The sequence below is a fragment of the Rattus rattus genome, chromosome 7 (genome assembly GCF_011064425.1).
Source record: "Rattus rattus isolate New Zealand chromosome 7, Rrattus_CSIRO_v1, whole genome shotgun sequence".
Lineage (NCBI taxonomy): Eukaryota > Metazoa > Chordata > Mammalia > Rodentia > Muridae > Rattus > Rattus rattus.
In genome coordinates, this window is record NC_046160.1 from 5369397 (window position 1) to 5387430 (window position 18034).

An 18034-nucleotide genomic window follows, 5' to 3' on the forward strand; every position below is an offset into this window, starting at 1 on the left:
TGGGGTCACTGGGTGTTAGTGTTTGTTGTTTTTGCTGTTTTGGTGATGTAATGGGGCATAGATTATGCTAGGCACATTCTGTGAGTGTTAGACAAAGGCCTATCCCTCACCCCCAAGCCATCTAACAAGTGTAGTTGAGGGGGCTGGAGAGATGGCTCAGCGGTCAAGAACACTGGCTGCTTTTCCAGAGGTCCTGGATTCCATTCCCAGCACCCACATAATAGCTAACAGGCATCTGCGATTCTAGTTCTAGGGGATCCCACACCCTCTTCCGGCCTCTGAGGATACCTCACGCATGAGCTGTACAGATATACATGCAGGCTCTACACCAATACACACAAAACAAACAAATCTTTTACTTTAAAAGGATGTATATTTGAGAAGAGTCTAAGAGCAAGTCCACGTCTTCTCTGTACATTCTCTCGTGTTGTTTCTCTTTTTTCTTTTCTTTTTTTTTTTTCTCTCGTGTTGTTTCTCAACTGTGCAAAACCGAGTTCTGTCCCCAAGTGGATGGCCAGAAGAAACAGGAGTCTGAACCCTTGGTGCAAGCCGGGAATGGAAGGCTTCCTTTGTCCTCACCCAGCAGACAGCACTAATCCATTATCAGTGAAACACTCGTGGGGAAAACGTGAACTTTCCTGGTAGGTGCTTGTCTCTATGTGACACACAATGCCACCTTCTCAGTGCCAAGGACTCTGGCCAGACATTGCCTAGTGAGACATCGCCCACGCAGTGAAGTGGCCCGATACTCTCTCCAGATGGGATGAATCAGTCTCTTGATATTGAACCCTCACAGCCTGTTATTCACATAGTGGCTAATTTCTGACCTATTACACCTTGCACTGGTGACTCCTCATAGAAACATCCCTTGGGGCAGGGCAGAAGGCAGCTGACTCATCTGGCTTCCCCTGGAGAGCAAGACCAGCCTCACTCACTGAATCAATTACTTTTAAAATCCAATCTCTCAGGGATTAAGTTACTGAGGTCTGTGAGGAAACCAGTCCAACCAGTTGCACCCTTCGTGCTTTGTCCTTGGTTAGGGCCCCGAGCCTATCTGTTTGGTCACCCTGTCTGCCAGCCCCTCATGTCATGTGACCATAAGGAGCTTCTTTACCCTGGTAAAGACTGGAAACACCTGGAAAAAATATTTTATCTGTTTATTTTATTTTATTTTTTTTTATCTGTTTATTTTATATTTGTATTAACATATGTTAATTATAATGTGTTATGACTTTTTATAGCTATATAAAATGTAGTTTGATTATACTCACCCTCCTGTGGTAGCTGGTCCCTTTCCTTGTTCTGGCTAATAGCTGTGGTATCCTGTGTGTGTGTGTCCCCGTCCCATTGCTCAATGAGTTCTATCAGGGTGACTTAGGGGAGCATGGACTCTCTCCCACTTCCAGCAACCTATAGCCCCTCAGGGTGGGTGGTGGCCTCCTGAGCTCCTCCCTGCTCCACCACAGGATGCCAATGGGCTGTGTCCAGTGGCCACCGGGAAGGCTGAACAACAGCAGAGCTGAACAACAGTCCACTTCTTCCTTCAGCTTGTGCGTTCTCTCAGTTTGCTCTTTACCATGTTACCTTGGAGGGAATCACACAGACACCCCGTTTGCGGTCTCTGCAGTTACAGCCGCCTACTGCAAATAGAGCCTGGGTTTGCTCTTTCCTCTCCTAGGATCGGATGGGTTTCTGACCTCTCCCTGTTATACACAAGTGTCGCAACAGTGCTCTTCCAGAGGTCCTGAGTTCAATTCCCAGCAACCACATGGTGGCTCACAACCATCTGTAATGGGATCTGGTGCCCTCTTCTGGCCTGCAGGCATACATGCAGGTAGAACGCTGCATACATAATAAATAAATCTAAAAAATAAAAAAGAATAGGAATTTACTCTCTTATGGTTCAGAAGGCCAGAAGCCCAAAGCCAAGGCACTGACGGGCCTCTCTTCTCAAGGCCCTAAGGAGGCTTTTTCTTAGCTTTTTCTTGGCTCACATAGGTCATCATTATATGACATGTCCCTATATGTCTTCTGTATCCAAACTCCCTTCCATTTAAAAACTATTTTTATTTTATGTATATTGGTATCCGGCCTGCATGTATGACTGTATGAGGGTGACAGATCCCTTGGAACTGGAGTTGCAGACAGTTGCGAGCTGCCTGGTGGGTGCTGGGAATCGAATTCAGGTTAGGAACAGACAGTGCTCTCAATGCTCTGTATGTCTGTGAGAGTGTCAGACCTTGGAGTTGTGAGCTGTCAGGTAGGTGCTGGGAACTGAACCCAGGTCCCCTGGAAGAGTGGCCAGCACTGTTAGCCATTGAGACAGCCCTCCAGCTCCCTCTGTTGTCACCATTAAAATTCTTTTCGGCACTGCTGCAGATCGAAGCAGGGACAGTGTGCACCCCAGGCAAACACCAAGTGAGTCCCCTCAGCTCTCTGAGCATTTGTTTAAAAGGAAGGTGAATTTTCAGGGTTCCCTGGCTCTCTCTGTGTCTCCTCCCAATGCAGCCACATTGAACAAACTTCTTTATTCTGCTTTTCATGCTGAAACATTTGTCGCAGTAATTTCTTACCCCAACGAGCCCATATAAAAAGCACATAGCTCAGTTATATTAAAAGCTATATGCCTAGAGGGGTGGCTCTAACACTGTACTAATTTTTCTATTAATATTTATCTATTATTATTTAGCTATGAGGCCCTTGCTACTGGCCGCTTCTCCAGGCCATGTGGTTCTCCACCTTCCTTCCACCTCTTCTTTCTTATTCTTCCTCCGATCTCCCAGCCTACCTTTTCTTTCCTCTGCCCAGTCTTTATTTGACCCGTCAGAATGAGGAGACTCAGTGAGGTCACCTGAGTACATGATCCTCCCCTCTTCAGGGGTAGCCCCTTTTGAGGAAGCAGAATTAACATCAAAATACAAACAGCACCAGGGCAACCCACAACAAAATGTTAAAAAGAAAAAACTTTTTGTTCCTTTTTAGATGTGTGTGTGTTAGATGTGTGTGTGTGTGTGTGTATGTGTGTGTGTGTAGGTCAGAGGACAACTTATGGGAGTCGCTTCTCTGTCATCAGGCTTAGCAGCAAGTGCCTTCATCAGTACAGCCATCTTGCCAGCCCCTGGCTGCCTTTCAACCTCCTTATTGTTAATAAATGAGATGAACTCCTCCAGCCCCAGCCCCAGCCTCCCTGGTAGCCCTGGTTGCTGTCTTAGGGTTCCATTGCTGTGAAGAGACACCATGACCAAGGCAGCTCTTATAAAGGACAACATTTTACTGGGGATGACTTACAGGTTCTGAGATTCAGTCCGTTATCATCATGGCAGGAAGCACAGCAGCATGCAGACAGGCATGGCCCTGGAGAAGGGGCTGAGAGTTCTACATCTTATTCTCAAGTCAAACAAGAGAAGACTTGCTCCTCAGGTAGCTTAGGAGGAAGTTCTCTCAAAGCCCGCCCCTGCAGTGACACACTTCCTCCAACAAGGCCACACCTCCTAATAGTGCCACTCCCTGGGCCAAGCATATTCAAATCACCACAGCTGCACTGACAAATTCTTTTCCTTTTATAAGGGGAGGGGTGTGTGTGTGTGTGTGTGTGTGTGTGTGTGTGTGTGTGTGTGAGATTTGCATGTACATCTGTGCGTCACTTGTATACGTGCATGCCTGGAGCCTGTGGAGGCCAGAAGAAGGTGTTAGATTCTCTGGAACTGAGATACAAGGAGTTGTGGGTTCAGGGAATAGAATCCAGGTCCTCTGAAAGAGCAGCCAGTGAAAACTCTCAACTACTGAGCCATTTCTCCAGCTGCCTCAAATACTCTATTCCTAAATAAGGTCAAATTGATGGGAATGAGGTAAAACATGAACACAACCTTCAAGGGAATACAATTCTGACTGCAGGGAAGCAAGCATTTACCTTCCAGTCAGTACCATCGACTTAGGGCATGCGGGCCTCAGGACTGTGTGATTCCTATCTCAGGGACATTGCAACCTTTGGAGCCTGATTTCCATCACAGCTCCTATGTGCAACTTTGCATAGATTGCCTAACTCAGAACTCCCTGTAAGAAGTTCACAACAACACATTATTTCCATTTCTTCTCTGCCATCCTTTGGGCTACTATGTTCACATGTTTTACTTTTATTGTATTTTAAAACTTACAATACTATTTTAATTAATTTTTAAAAATTGATAATTATCTTTTTTTAAAACTTATTTCATGTACACTGTAGCTGTCTTCCGACACACCAGAAGAGGGCATCAGATCCCATTACAGATGGTTGTGAACCACCATGTGGTTGCTGGGAATTGAACTCAGGACCTCTGGAAGAGCAGTCAGTGCTCTTAACCACTGAGCCATCTCTCCAGCCCCTTAATTAATCTTTTATTGTTACATTTACTTATTTATTTTGTATGGGTTGGGGTATGCATGTCCTGCTGTGTGGAGGTCAGATTACAGCTGTAGGATCTGTGTCCTGTGTCGTTCCCTGGCCACCTGCATCTCAGGATTGAACTCAGATGCTCAGTTGTTTGGGAAAGAGCCTCTACCCACTGAGACATCTTGCTTGTGCTAACTTTTAACATTTTTATTTATTCATTTTTTAGACCAAGTTTCATTGTGTAGTGTTGGCCGGGCTGTAACTCACTATGTAGACTTGGATAGCCTCAAACTCATTGTGGTCTGCCTGCCTCGGCCTCCTGAGTCCTGGAATTAAAGATATGTACTGGGCTGGAGAGATGGCTCAGTGGTTAAGGACACTGACTGCTCTTCCAGTCCTGAGTTCAATTCAGCAACCACATGGTGGCTCACAACCATCTGTAATGAGATCTGATGCCCTCTTCTGGTGTGTCTGAAGACAGCTACAGTGTATATAATAAATAAATAAATAAATCTAAAAAAAAAAAAAAAGATGTGTACCATTATGCCCCACATAAAAGCCGTTGTTACAAAAGAAATCAGGAGGTGCTGGCTCATGTCTTTAATCCCAGCACTCAGGATGCAGAGGGCAGGTGTTCTAGGACAGCCAGAGCTACAAAGAAAACCTCCTCAAAAGAAAACCTCCTCACTCTGTTCTCAATAAAATAAAAGAATAAGAAAATCTTTTAGGCAGTTAAATATTCTCCAGTGTCCTTTCGTCTTTTTTCCTTCTTCTTCCTGTGGTACTAGATTCAAACGGAAGGTCTCACATATGCACCCGACTATTGAGCCATACCCCCAATCCTACTGTATTTTTTCTTAAATTTTATTTTTATTTATTGTACGTGTATGTGTGTGTTTGTTCACATGAGCAGTGGTGTCTATGAGGGCAGAAGAAGGAACCAGATCCGCTGGAGCTGGAGTTATAGATGGCTGTGAATTGCCCCGTGTGTGTGTGTCGGGCACTGGACTCTGCTCCTCTCCCCGCAGAGCCACCGCTCCCAGCATTAATCCTGCTACACACGGAGGTGCCTCAACGATTGTTAGCGGACACATAACCGTACTCCTGTAAAGAACACAGTGTAACATCTTAGTTCCTGTATACAATGGCAATTGGGTGACAGTGGTGCAGGCTGTATGATCCCAGAACTCATAAGGTAGAAGCTGGAGAGTCAAGAGTTCAAGGTTGACTTCAACTACTTGGTGAGTTCAAGGCCAGCCTGGGCTATATAAGATATTATTTCAAAAATAAAAACAAAAAAACCCCAAAAACCGATAAAACAAAAAAATGAAAAACCAGATCATGATCAGATAAGGGCAGTTAGCATCTCTTAAGTCCTCCTTTCTCTGGGTTGTGAAGTTCAAAACCTCTCTCTGTTTTTGTGAGTCAGGGTCTCATGTAGACCCGGTTGGCCTCCAACTCGTAGTTTGGAACAGGCTTATAACTGCAGACTGCAGTTTCCTTGGAGAGGCCTCCGGGCTGTGGAACCAAAATGGCCCTTATCACGCACAGACAGGTCCAAGAGTGAATCCTGGACAGGTTCTTTTTTCTGTGGAGATGGCCTGGATGTTCATTCAGTCTGCCCGTTTACAGAGTGGCAACCCTCCAACCTTCAGGGTTCCGGTGGAAGCTAAAAGAGAAGGGTCCATTAATGGTTTGTAGTTCCGGGTGAGAGTCTGTGCTTATATAAATGTCACACTGAGAAGCTTACAGCAGGAACACGTATAAAGTCTGACGTGATCCCTCCCAGGATGCAGTGTTGCTCAATGGAGCCTATTCATGTTCCTGAGAAGAACACGGAGAGGAAATGGAAGGAGTGGGTGGAACCAGAAGGTTCTGGGCCAAAGGTGTTCTCTGCACCTTAAAAGTGAGGTATCATGGCCTTGGGCCCCACACCTATGGAGATAGAGAAAACCAGAGCTGAGGTAAGCTCACAGGGCTCTCGGAGCTCAGTGTTCACTCGGAACTGCTGAGGCGAAGCTGATGAATGGCAGAGGCTTCGTGGGAGAGTCTGGGAACAGACTAGAGAGTGAGGTCACCGTGAGTGAGCTGCGAGGGAAACAGTGGTTGGCGGAGGGCTGCCTACCACAGCAGGCCAGCTGCTCTGTGGGTAGACGCTTAGCTGACCTAGTCCCATTCTTCTAAAAGCTGCAATCCACTGTACAGTTCAATGCCTGGGGGCTTCCCCTTGTTAAAATGTGAATGGTCACATTCGCAAGTGGGATCGTCATGAATGGTGAATTCATTTCTTTTCCTTTTCTGTCGTCCCTTTTCATTTGAGCTTCTAGCTGGGAGCACACCCTGCCACCTGAGATGCCAAAGCCAACCATGAGGAAAGCAGGCTGAATGGAAAGGCCCCTTTAACCATCCAAGAACCAGCGAAAAGCCCAGCCCGCAGCTCCAGAAGGGTTCAAAAGGCAGAGGGGAGGGGGGGGCAGGGTGAACTGCAATCTCCAAACACCAGCTTGGACGTGCCCAAAGGTGGCACTGGGCAGGGCCCCACACAGGGACTTCTCTGGAACTGATGTGGGACAGTCACCAGGTTCTCTGGCTACAGGCCCGGGACAGGTCTCGACAGTCAGGACTGAGAGTGGTGGGAAATAGGATGTGGGGTGGGTAGGGGAAATCCAGGCAGAGAGGCTGGGCCTGCAGTTAGAGCGGCTTGTATTTCTGGGACCAGGGACTCAGAAATCAGATACTGGTTTGACCTGCCTTCAAGGTAGGATGGATGGTAGGTATGCTGGGACGGCTGAGCACTTCCTGAAAATGTTTTCCCAACCCTAGCATTCCTTTAATAGGAAACCAAGACTTGCGTTACAGAGCAACCTTAAAATGGCGTGGGAAGAGAAACTCTAGACAGAGGAAGAAGAGCGTGTGTGAGTGTGAGTGAGTGAGTGTGTGTGTGTGTGTGTGTGTGTGTGTGTGTGTGTGTGTGTGTGTGTGTGCTGACTTCCTTCTTGTAGGGTGGTCAGGTTTTGCTCACACCCATTCGTATGAGGAAATACATCAATCAGCTTCCTCTATCGCCAAAGACAGCAGAATCACTTCCAACTGGCTTTAGGTTTCCCAGATTTAGGTAGCAAAAGAGAGCAAGCTCCTCCTCCCAACTGCACCCCCACTTCCCCCAAAAACAAAATTATGAAACCAGAGAGTGGTTCCAAAGGCTTCAATTCCTATTCTAACTCTGGTAGTTCTCTGCCGTTCTGAAATGTAGTGCTGCCCCCTGCTGCCTACATTGAGGTATAGCAGCTGAAAAGCGCGGAGGTGGGGGACTCTGACCCGTGTCTAGGAAGCCTACGGAGGGAACACCGCCCAAGAAACAGGGCAAATACGACAAGACGCTCAGAAAACACCTCTGGGTGTCTTTGGTTTTGAATTTAAACAGGGATATCTAATTCTAGGGCTCGAGTTTTACAAATTAAGTTCCAGGGCCTGAATGTTCAAAGAGCAATGGCTGCCAGCCCTACCCGCCTCCGGATTCTAGGTCCCTGGGCAGCCTCCCAAAGCCTCACCGGATTCTGCAGTTCTCTCCTGTGAGGCGCCTGGCCCGAAGCTCCGGGCTCCCGGGTGGGAGAGGGAGTCGGGGGTGGGGTGGGGCGGGGGGAGAGTCTCCATTACACTCCTCCAATCTCTCCAAAGGGGTTCCCTACAGTTGCTAAATGAAGCAATATCGGTTTCTGTAGAAGGGTCCCATCAGAAATTAGAATTCCCGCAGATGCACTTGGATGGTCAAATATCTCACAAAGGGTAACTTCAAGTTGCCTGATGCTATGTTAGAGTATTAACAGAAGACACCAAACATGCTGCCTTTTTATATTAAAATTTTTGGGGCTGGAGAGATGGCTCAGCGGTTAAGAGCACCCGACTGCTCTTCCAGAGGTCATGAGTTCAATTCCCAGCAACCACATGGTGGCTCACAACCATCTGTAAAGAGATCCGATGCCCTCTTCTGGTGTATCTGAAGACAGCTACAGTGTACTTATATATATAATAAATAAATAAATCTTTTAAAAAAATTTTTGTATGTGTACATGTGCCAGAAGAGGGCGTCAGATCCCTGGAACTGAAATTATAGATGGTTGTGAGTCATCACAGGGAAATCTAACCTAGATCCTCTACAAGAGCTGCAAGCGCTCTTAACTATCGAGCCATCTCTCTAGGCTCGTCATTCTCGTGAAATGGAGCCATACAGGTTGATCCTGAAATCAGTATAAATTTTATCAATATCTCTTTACGATGCTTGCTTAGCTGGGCATGCAAGCACACAGCTGTGATCCTAGTATTCTGGATGTTGAGGCAGGAGGACTGCCGGAACTTTGAAAACAGCCTGGGCCACATAGTGAGACATCATCTTTAAAAGAAAAAACAAAAACAAAAAAACAAAAACAAAAACAAAAAAGCACAGAGATGGGGCTGGAGAGATGGCTCACTGGTTAGAGCATTGGCTTCCCTTTCAGAGGTCCTGAGTTTCAATTCTGAGCAACCACATGGTGGCTCACAACCAACGGATCTGTAATGGGGTCTGACGCCCTCTTCTTGCGTGCAGGTATTATATGCAGATAGATCACTCATACACATACAACAAGGAAATCTTTTAAAAGATTTAAGATATACCTTTAATCCCAGCACTCAGGAGTTCAAGGCCAGCCTGGTCAACAGAGTGAGTTCCAGGGCAGCCAGGGCTACACAAAACTAAAGCAAAGCCCAGAGATGGCTCAGCAGTTGAAGGTTGGGCCACCGGGCGTGAAGATCTAGAAGGTAGAAGGAAAGAAAGGATGATTCCCGCCATTGTCCTCCGACCTGCACGTACCTGTTGTGATGCGCATTGTGTCATAGAAGTCACAGGACACGCACAATAATAAAATACAAAGTCTGAGCTAGTAGTAAACTCTGCTTTTTTTTTTAAGGGGGACACTTAAAACCCCCCTGATAGAGTTGCATACTCATTGAGAGCTTTAGGGTCAGACTCAAGGAGGGACAGTGCTCTCCTCACAGCCATGGAGCCATCAGTGTCAGGGTGAGGGAGAAGAAGGAAAGTGTTTTGGGTTTATAGAGCTGGGTCCACCTAACAGGTTACAAACGGAAGCGCCCATTCTAAGAAGTAAGCCAAAGGCTGTTTATTCCTCATGGTACCAACAATTAAGTGCCAAGGACCCCAGGAAGTGGCCGTGCTCTGAATCTGAGCATGCTCAAGAATTAGACCTTCGACTGTGCTGATGCCTCCATTACCTGGTGGCGATGTCCGAGGACCCATCTCAGCTCTGCTCAGAACTGCTGGAAGTGAGTCACACTGGAGGACCCAAAGTAGAGCAAGCAGTTTGCTCTAAAAGCTGGGGCAGTCAATTTCATGGGCAGCGGGGCCTATACAGAGAAGGGACCACCAGTGCTCTGTGATGACTGCCTTACAGAAACTTTTAAACTTGGGCATTTATTCAGAATGACATGGGAAGCGTAAGCAGGGGTGTGCAAGCTTAGATTTCTCAAACCTGACTTCAATAAGGGCTCTCAAATGCCTTGACCCCCGTCTAGCCCACTATTGCAGGTTTCCACTCTAATGCTAATATATCCTTGGAGTATATTGGCCGGCCTACTTCCTCAGTTTTTTTCCTGATAACTGTTGGAGCCAGCAGGCAAGAGTTGAACAGCTCTGAGGGAGGATCAAGGCTTAAAGATAGAAAAGGCATAAAAAGAAAACTGCAAAGCTAGGCTGGAGAGATGGCTCAGTGGTTAAGAGCACTGATTGCTCTTCCAGAGGTCCTGAGTTCAATTCCCAGCAACCACATGGTGGCTCACAACCATCTGTAATGGGATCCGATGCCCTCTTCCAATGTGTCTGAACAGTGTACTCATATACATGAAATAAACAAATAAATCTAAAAAAAAAAGAAAACTGCAAAGCCAAGGACAGCAGGTCAGTCAGTACCACAGCAGCAGCAACCAGCAGCAGACAGCAGCCTCCAGTTTGTTTTTCTTAGCCTTTTTATACTTCACAGCACAGTGGGAAACAGCTTCAAGCTAACAGAAACAACCGCTGAAATATACACAGGACAGAATCTGTTCCATCCACCAAGACAATAGAACCTTCAGCCCCTCGCTTTGAGCCTCAGATGTACCTCTTCTTAGTGTTCCACACTTCTGCAGGCCAGGAAATCTGCCAACAGACACTGACCCACTTAAATCTGCGTGGTAGGCAGACTCCCCTCTTCTCTCCCTCCCTCTTCCCTCTCTCCTTCCCTTCCCCCCCCCTTCCCTTCCCTCCTTCTTCCCCTCTCTTCCCTCCCCCAGCTTCAGAGAAACAGGTAACCTAGTGTCTCTCAGCTAACGAGGCATTATTTAATCCGTCCCTGGGGGCTTTAGCCTCCCTTTTTGTTGAATAAGCATCCTTTAAGGTATAATTGGCTCTTTCTATAGCTGCTTGTCCTGTGGGGCTGAGTGGTATAGCAGTAACATGCTTTATATTGTAATACGTAAAGAATCGCTTCATCTCATTGGAAGCGCGTGCGAGCATCATCGGTTTTAATCTGGGCAGGCACCCCCATAATTGCCATTATTTCCAGTAAGTGTGTAATTACACCATCAATCAGCCCTTTCAGAACATAAAGCAGTTGTTCACTGAAACCCTGAATGCATGTCGATATGGCATGGTGTATATACCTTTGCTTTCCAAAGTCTGGGAAACGGAAAACGCCCCTCTGCCGGACGTCGTTTCCTTTGGGTTACTACCAGCAGGTAACAAAATTTGATTGTATAGAGAACACATAGGACATTTCAAAATGGTTTCTTTGGTTGTTGCCAGGTGATGGAAATATTTTTCTTTAAACCTCTCCTATTAATATGAAAATTTTCATGAAATGTTGATGCTTCTAACACATTTTCAATTAGTAATTGGTCAATTTCGTCATTCCCTTGAGCTAATGGACCTAGCAAACCTGTATGAGGCTGAGTTTTGTAATATATAGTGGATGGTTTTGACCTCTGGTGCTCATTTGCAACTGTATAAACAATAAGGTTAATTCTGAATTACCAGGTAAACTCAGCAGTCTCTATATGCAAAACAACTTTCCGTGGATAGAGGATCAGTGATGAGGGTTGGGGATTTAGCTCAGTGGTAGAGCACTTGCCTAGGAAGCGCAAGGCCCTGGGTTCGGTCCCCAGCTCCGAAAAAAAGAAAAAAAAAAAAAAAAAAAGAATCAGTGATGATGTTAAGAGATTCAGGATAATCTAACAATACCATAAGGATTGCATACGATTCTGACTTTTGAACTGAGGTATATGGGCTTTTGATCACCTTGCTTATTTTGTGTGACCTGCCATCCCCATCTGGTTTGCATCAGTATAGAATGTTGGTGCCTCTGGAATTGGTGTTCTGTTTACAACATGTGGTAGACTCTAGTTAGTTCTTTTTATAAATTGTATATATTTGCTTTTTGGATATTTGTTATTAATTTTGCCCAAGTAGTTACCACAAGCTCATTGCCAATCTTCATTAATCACCCATAATGACATAATCTCAGTGTTTATAAGAGGTATTGCAATTTTGGCTGGATCTGTTCCTGACAACGTAATCTTATTCAACCTTTTATAATTAATTCAGAAATCTTTTCTGTATAGGTCTTCAATTTTTTACTTTGTTTATAAGCTAGGAAAATCCATTCCATAATACTATCTTCTCTTTGTATAATAATCAAAGTAGGAGAATAAATTGAAGGTAAAGTGACCAAGATAGAATGAAGTTTAGAATTTAGGGTTAATTCTATCCACATTTGCCTCCTGCAGTCTTTGTTCTGCAAAAGTTAATTCTTTTCTGCTTGAAATAAATTACTTAATTCAGATGTACTGAGTTGTAGGTCTCAACCAGTTAATATCTCCCATTAATTTTTCAAAATTGATATAAAGATTTTCAATTAGTCCCTACAAATTTGTTCCCTTTGTAGTTGAATTTTTTGTTGACTGATTTTATAACCCAAATAACTAAGCAAATCTTTTCTTTGTATTTTTTTTCCAAAGCAATCTGTAATCCCCAGCGTGGTAAAATTCTTTGTGTTATCTTAAACATATTTTCTCAAACCTCTTTGTCAGAATCAGACAACAGAATGTCATCTATATAATGATAATTGATAAATTAAGGACATTACTTTTGAATTATTTCTTATGCTTGTTGCATAAAATACTCTCATAAAGTTGGACTATTTAACATCCCCTGTGGATGTACCTTCCAGGGACATCTCTTTAGTGGATGACAATTACTTAAAGTAGGTACTAAGAAAGCCTTTCCTTATTCTGCTTATGCAGGGATATTATGAAAAGGCAATCTTTCAAGCCAATTATTATTATGGCCATGACCTCGGTAATGAAGATAGTAAAGGGAGTCCAGGCTGTAAAGGACCCATTGGTTGAATTATTGTATTATCTGCTCTTAAATCGTTACCACCCTCCATTTACCGGATTTCTTTTTTACAGTACACAGGGGAATTCCATGGGCTGGTAGACTCTTCCATAGTTGAGCCTTCCACTGCTCTTGTACTCGTCGTTCAAGTTCCTGCAATTTTTCTTTTGTTATGGGCCACTGCTCTTGCCATACAGGTCGGCTTGATAACTATTTTACAGGCAAGGCTGTTGGTATGTCAGCAGTAGCCCCTTTTATAAATTTGGAAATTCAGTCCCTGTGATGTCCTGTTTTGGGAAGTGGACACAGCTTGTGATTTTCCTCTATCACCTGTATTAGTACCTTCTCCAGGAGCATCTGCCATATCACATTTAATTTCCTCTTTTGCTGTCCCTGGAATTGCAGGAATATTAATCTGCATGCACTATTTTTGTGAAAGATCCCCTCCCCATAAATTTATGGGTTTATCAGCCACATAAGCTTTCAACTTCCCCATTTGTCCTTCCGTTCTCACACAGATAATCCATTAGACACTTTGTCCTATTCCTGATAATTTAGCAATTCCTATAAACTGTGTGTAAACCTTCTGAAGTGGCCAATCTAGATTCCAAGACTTTGGGGAAGTATATTAACATCAGGTCCTGTATCTAACAAACGTTCCATGTCAACAGCCTTCATTTGCACCATTCATTTGGGTCTGTGATCATTGACCATTGTTCGCTAGAACACACATTTTCCAGTACTTCCAAAAGGTCCTGTCCTTTCTACTGGAGTGGCCCTGCCCTTAACGTAAGGAAATGACAGTTGAGCAAGTCTATCTCCTGTGTCAATTGCATTTCCTTTCTTACATATGCCACAATTCTAATTTCTTCCTTGCTATCCCCATCTACTATACCTGGATGCACAATAAATCCTTGAGAAGTTAACCTACTTCTTTCCAAAATTATTCCTACTGTTCCTGAGGGTAGAAGACCATACACACCAGTGGGTAACTTGTAAAATTCAACTTTTAGGGATAAGGTAAGACCTGTGGACAGATCCAAAGTTGCACTCCCTTCTGTAGCATGTGTAACATCAGAAATACTTAGTTTCTATTTTCTTGCCTGCTTGGTACTTTCTGTCTGATCAAAAGAAGACTGTTTACCTCTGCTCTCGAGCTGACAGGCTCCTCTGTTTATTTCCCAAGGGCAAGAGGTTACCTTGTATATTCCTCTTGGACTGGCAACCCTTTGACAAATGTTTGCTCTTTTCACAGTGGCTACAATACCCTGGAAACTTTCATGGTTCAAAACAGCCAGAACCAGATTGTTCTCCTCAGTAAACACCATATTCTCCAGAGCCAGTGTACCTGCTATATTGAGCCCTGAATCTTCTAGCCTTATAATCTTTTTGGAAATGGCCAAATTCACAATTAAAGCATTGGGCATTTTTATTTCTAAGACTTCCAGCTATAGCTTGTATTGCAGTAAAAAATAAAAATGGTTCGGTGGCTACTGGTACCTGTGAGTTCCCACTCTGTGTGGATCCACAGGAGCCATGCACTCCAGATGTCTCTCTGCTAGCTGCTTTCTCACACTGTCCCCTTGGCAGGTTGTTACCAAGCCTGACACACACATCAGTTCTTGCATGGCACCACGACACACTAGCCCCAGACATTCTATAGCCGCCCTCTCCAGGCTGTCTCTCTGTCCGCCGAGATCTTTGCTCACATCCCCTGTAGCCCAGTTCTAGAAACATAATTTATCAATCAGATTTATATGTTAAATTCTCAATCGACAATATATCCAGACAATAGATCTCTTTAACAAGTGGAGAGTGCAAGCCATACAATATAACAGCCTATTTAAAATGCTTTAGATTTAGTATTTCTGCTGGATGCCAGGTCAGTCCATTATATGCAGGAGAACCATCATTAGTAGGCATGTGCTCTACAAAGACTGGGAAGGCTGAAGGTGCCTGTGTCCTCTGGTGGTGCACTCAGCTGAATACTATTGTACCTGTACCATTCCCTGCTCTTCCGGGTCTCTCATTTCACAAAGGTGCTTTGAATAATGAAAATGTGGAGCAAAAGCAAGGTAGCAGTTTGCCTTCCAGCCCATTTCGATTCCCTTTTTCATTGCTCAGTACATTCCTGGTTTCAGACACCAAGCCTGAAGTGTGTTTTTCTTTTCCCATTTGTTCCTTTTGCTTCCTAAGATTTCTACCTTTGTTTACAAACTCTCTACATGCTTAACCAACTCTGTGATCTTCTCTAACATAAGAGAATAGTCAGCTTTTGCCCAATCTTTTTCAAAAGGGTATATGTGAAAACCAGGAAACAAAGTCCCCCTCCCCCTCCCTGGGAACAAGGTAGGAGACCACCCAGAGGCTGTAGCTGCTATTTTGCCAATCTCCTTAAAGAACATGGCTAACTCCTCAATCTGACCTTTCCTCTACCACATTCAAAGCAAGATTACCCATTATGCCTAAGCCACATTGGGCATCACCCGTAGGCTTAGATTTTTTTTTAAAAATCAACTTTTAATAAGGGTTCTCAAATGCGTCAACCCCTCCCGCTTATAGTACACTGTTCAAAGATAGGGGAGAAAAGACGGTAAATGTGACAGGGGATGTGGACTTGTTTAGAAGTAATTCCTTGAGGACAATTTCACTCTCCATTTGTTAGGATACCAGCAGTCTAGTTCAGTTGTGTCAGGATACTAGACACAAATAAGCAGCCATGGCCTGATCCAGCAGAAACCTCCAGGCCTCCACCAAATTAGCGTGAGTCAGCAGGAGTAACCAGAACCAGCTGGAACGCCAGGGGAAGTTCTCTGCTGTGCCTCTTTCAACAAAGCAAAGATCAGGGAAGACCAGTGAAGATGAAGATGTGAGGCCAATGAAGCATTGCAAAGCTAGCTGTGCAAGGGTGCCATCACTCTCCACTGAGTCCTAATTTATACATGGGCCTCTTCTAACACCATGTGAGTCTGCATCATATGACATATCCAGAAACTTTCGCTTCAGTGGTATACATGACTTTTCTTACTTATTTGTCTTTATTATACTGGGTCTCACTGTGTAGCTCTGGCTAGCCTGAAATTTTATGTGTAGACCAGGTTGGCTTTAAACTCACAGAGAGCTACCTACTTGTCTCCAAAGTGCTGGGATTAAAGGCAAGCACCACTACACTGGGCCTACATTTATTTAGTGCATATTTAGTGCGTGCTGGACAAGCCATGGATTGTGTGTCGAGGCCAAAAAAGACCTCGTGGGGTTTGGCTCTCTCCTTCCATCAGGTAGAATTGAAGTTAGGTCATCAATCTTGGCAGCAAGTGTCTTTTTTACTCGGTGAACCATTTTACCAGCCTCCCGATTATCTTCTACTTTTTCGACCCCTGGCAAAGTTTCAGGTAATACTAGGCTAACTTCACACTCGCTGTGTGGTCAACAATGACCTTGACTTTCTGGTCCTTCTGCTCCCGCCTCCACTTCCAAATGCTGGTGTGCACCACCACGCTGGGTTTATGTGATGCTAGGGATCAAACCCAGGGGCTTGTGCATGTTAGGCGAGGACTTTACCCACTAGGCTACATTCCCTGACTTTCATTGTCTTCATTTTTAATTAAACTTTTTTTTTTACTTGGGGTTTGTTTATGGGAGTGGGGATGGAGCATGGGCGCCGTGGCGCAGCTGTAGGAGTCAGAAGACAACTTGCTGGAGTGGGTTCTCTCCCTCCGTTACATGGACTCTAGGCATCGAATTCAGGTCAAACTCGGAGCAAGCACCCTACCCACTGAACCATCTTGTCAGACCTTTTTTTTTTTTTTTATTTGGCCCCAAACAGGTTTTTTTCTGTATAGCTATAGCTGTCCTGGAACTCACTCTGTGATCAGGTTGGCCTTGAACTCTGCCTCCTGAGTGCTGACTTATTTATCTTTATTATACTGGGGAATCACCCCTCCAACTTTGCCAGAACCGTGTGTGTGTGTGTGTGTGTGTGTGTGTGTGTGTGTGTGTTTAAAGATTTATTTATTTATTTTATGTATGTGAGTACACTGTAGCTGTCCTCAGACACACCAGAAGAGGGCAGTGGATCCCATTACAGATGGTTGTGAGCCACCATGTAGTTGCTGGGAATTGAACTCAGGACCTCTGGAAGAGTAGCCGGTGCTCTTAACCGCTGAGCCATCTCTCCAGCCCTGTCAGATTCTTGTTAAAGATATCCTGTCTTCATCCTACTAGGCCATCATGAAAGTGATACCATTTTGAGATCTCATCTCACCGCAATGGCTTCCATGAAGAGAACCAATGGCATACAATGCTAAGGAGGCCGTGGGGGCTGGTGCAACTCCTACTGACTCCAGGCGAGAATGTAAGATCGCACAGCCTTTATGAAAATCAGAATGGCGGTCTCTCCAGAAATGAAAAATAAGACTTCATTTGTCTGGAGAGACAACTTAGTGATTAAGAGGCTGCTCTTCTAGCGGATTTGGGTTCATTCCCAGCACTCACATGTCAGTTCACCAACTGTAACTCCAGTTCCAGGGAACCAACATCCTCCCACAGACATACGTGCAGGCAAAACACCAATGCACATAAAATAAATGAATAAATTATTTAAAAAAAATGGAAGTTCCATAGACCAGCTATACCACTTCCTGACACACACTCAACTCTAGATTTATCACACAGATACCTGCACACCCATATTTATTACTGCATAACTCACCATAGCAAGGGAGTGGAACAAGTCTAAAAGTCCACCAGTGGATAAATGCATCGTAAAGATATCACATATATATACACACAATGACAGTTTACTTGGCTGTAAAGAAAAACACTAAATGCAGGGAAACGGACAGACGTGCATGGATTTGAACATAGTATGTTAATTGAGAAAGCTTAGACTCAAAAGGACAAAATTGGTGGCCAATGAGACAGCTCCGTGGGTGAAGGCCAAAAACCTGACCACCAAGTCTGATTCCCTGTAACACACATGGTGGGAAGTGAGATTCAGCTCTACAAGTTGTCCTCTGACCTCCATATGTGTACTGTAGCACACGTGCATGTGCCCACGAACACACGCATACATAAATAAACACAACAGGGCAGTGGTAGCACACACCTTTAACCCCAGCACTCGGGAGGCAGAAGCCTGGTCGACAGTGAGTTTCAGGAGAGCTATGGCTACGCAGAGAAACCCTGTCTCAAAAGCCAGCCAAGCAAGCAAGCAAACAACGCCCCCACCCCCAAAC

At 44.7% G+C, this 18034-nt stretch overlaps 1 long non-coding RNA gene across 1 annotated transcript; it reads left to right on the top strand.

The window, feature by feature from the left end:
* The first annotated feature begins 5524 nt into the window (after window positions 1-5524).
* LOC116905538 lies at window positions 5525-14288 on the top strand. The gene is made up of 3 exons (XR_004388547.1): window positions 5525-5613; window positions 6162-6336; window positions 14053-14288. It is a non-coding gene; the product is annotated as an uncharacterized LOC116905538 (long non-coding RNA).
* Window positions 14289-18034: the final 3746 nt, after the last annotated feature.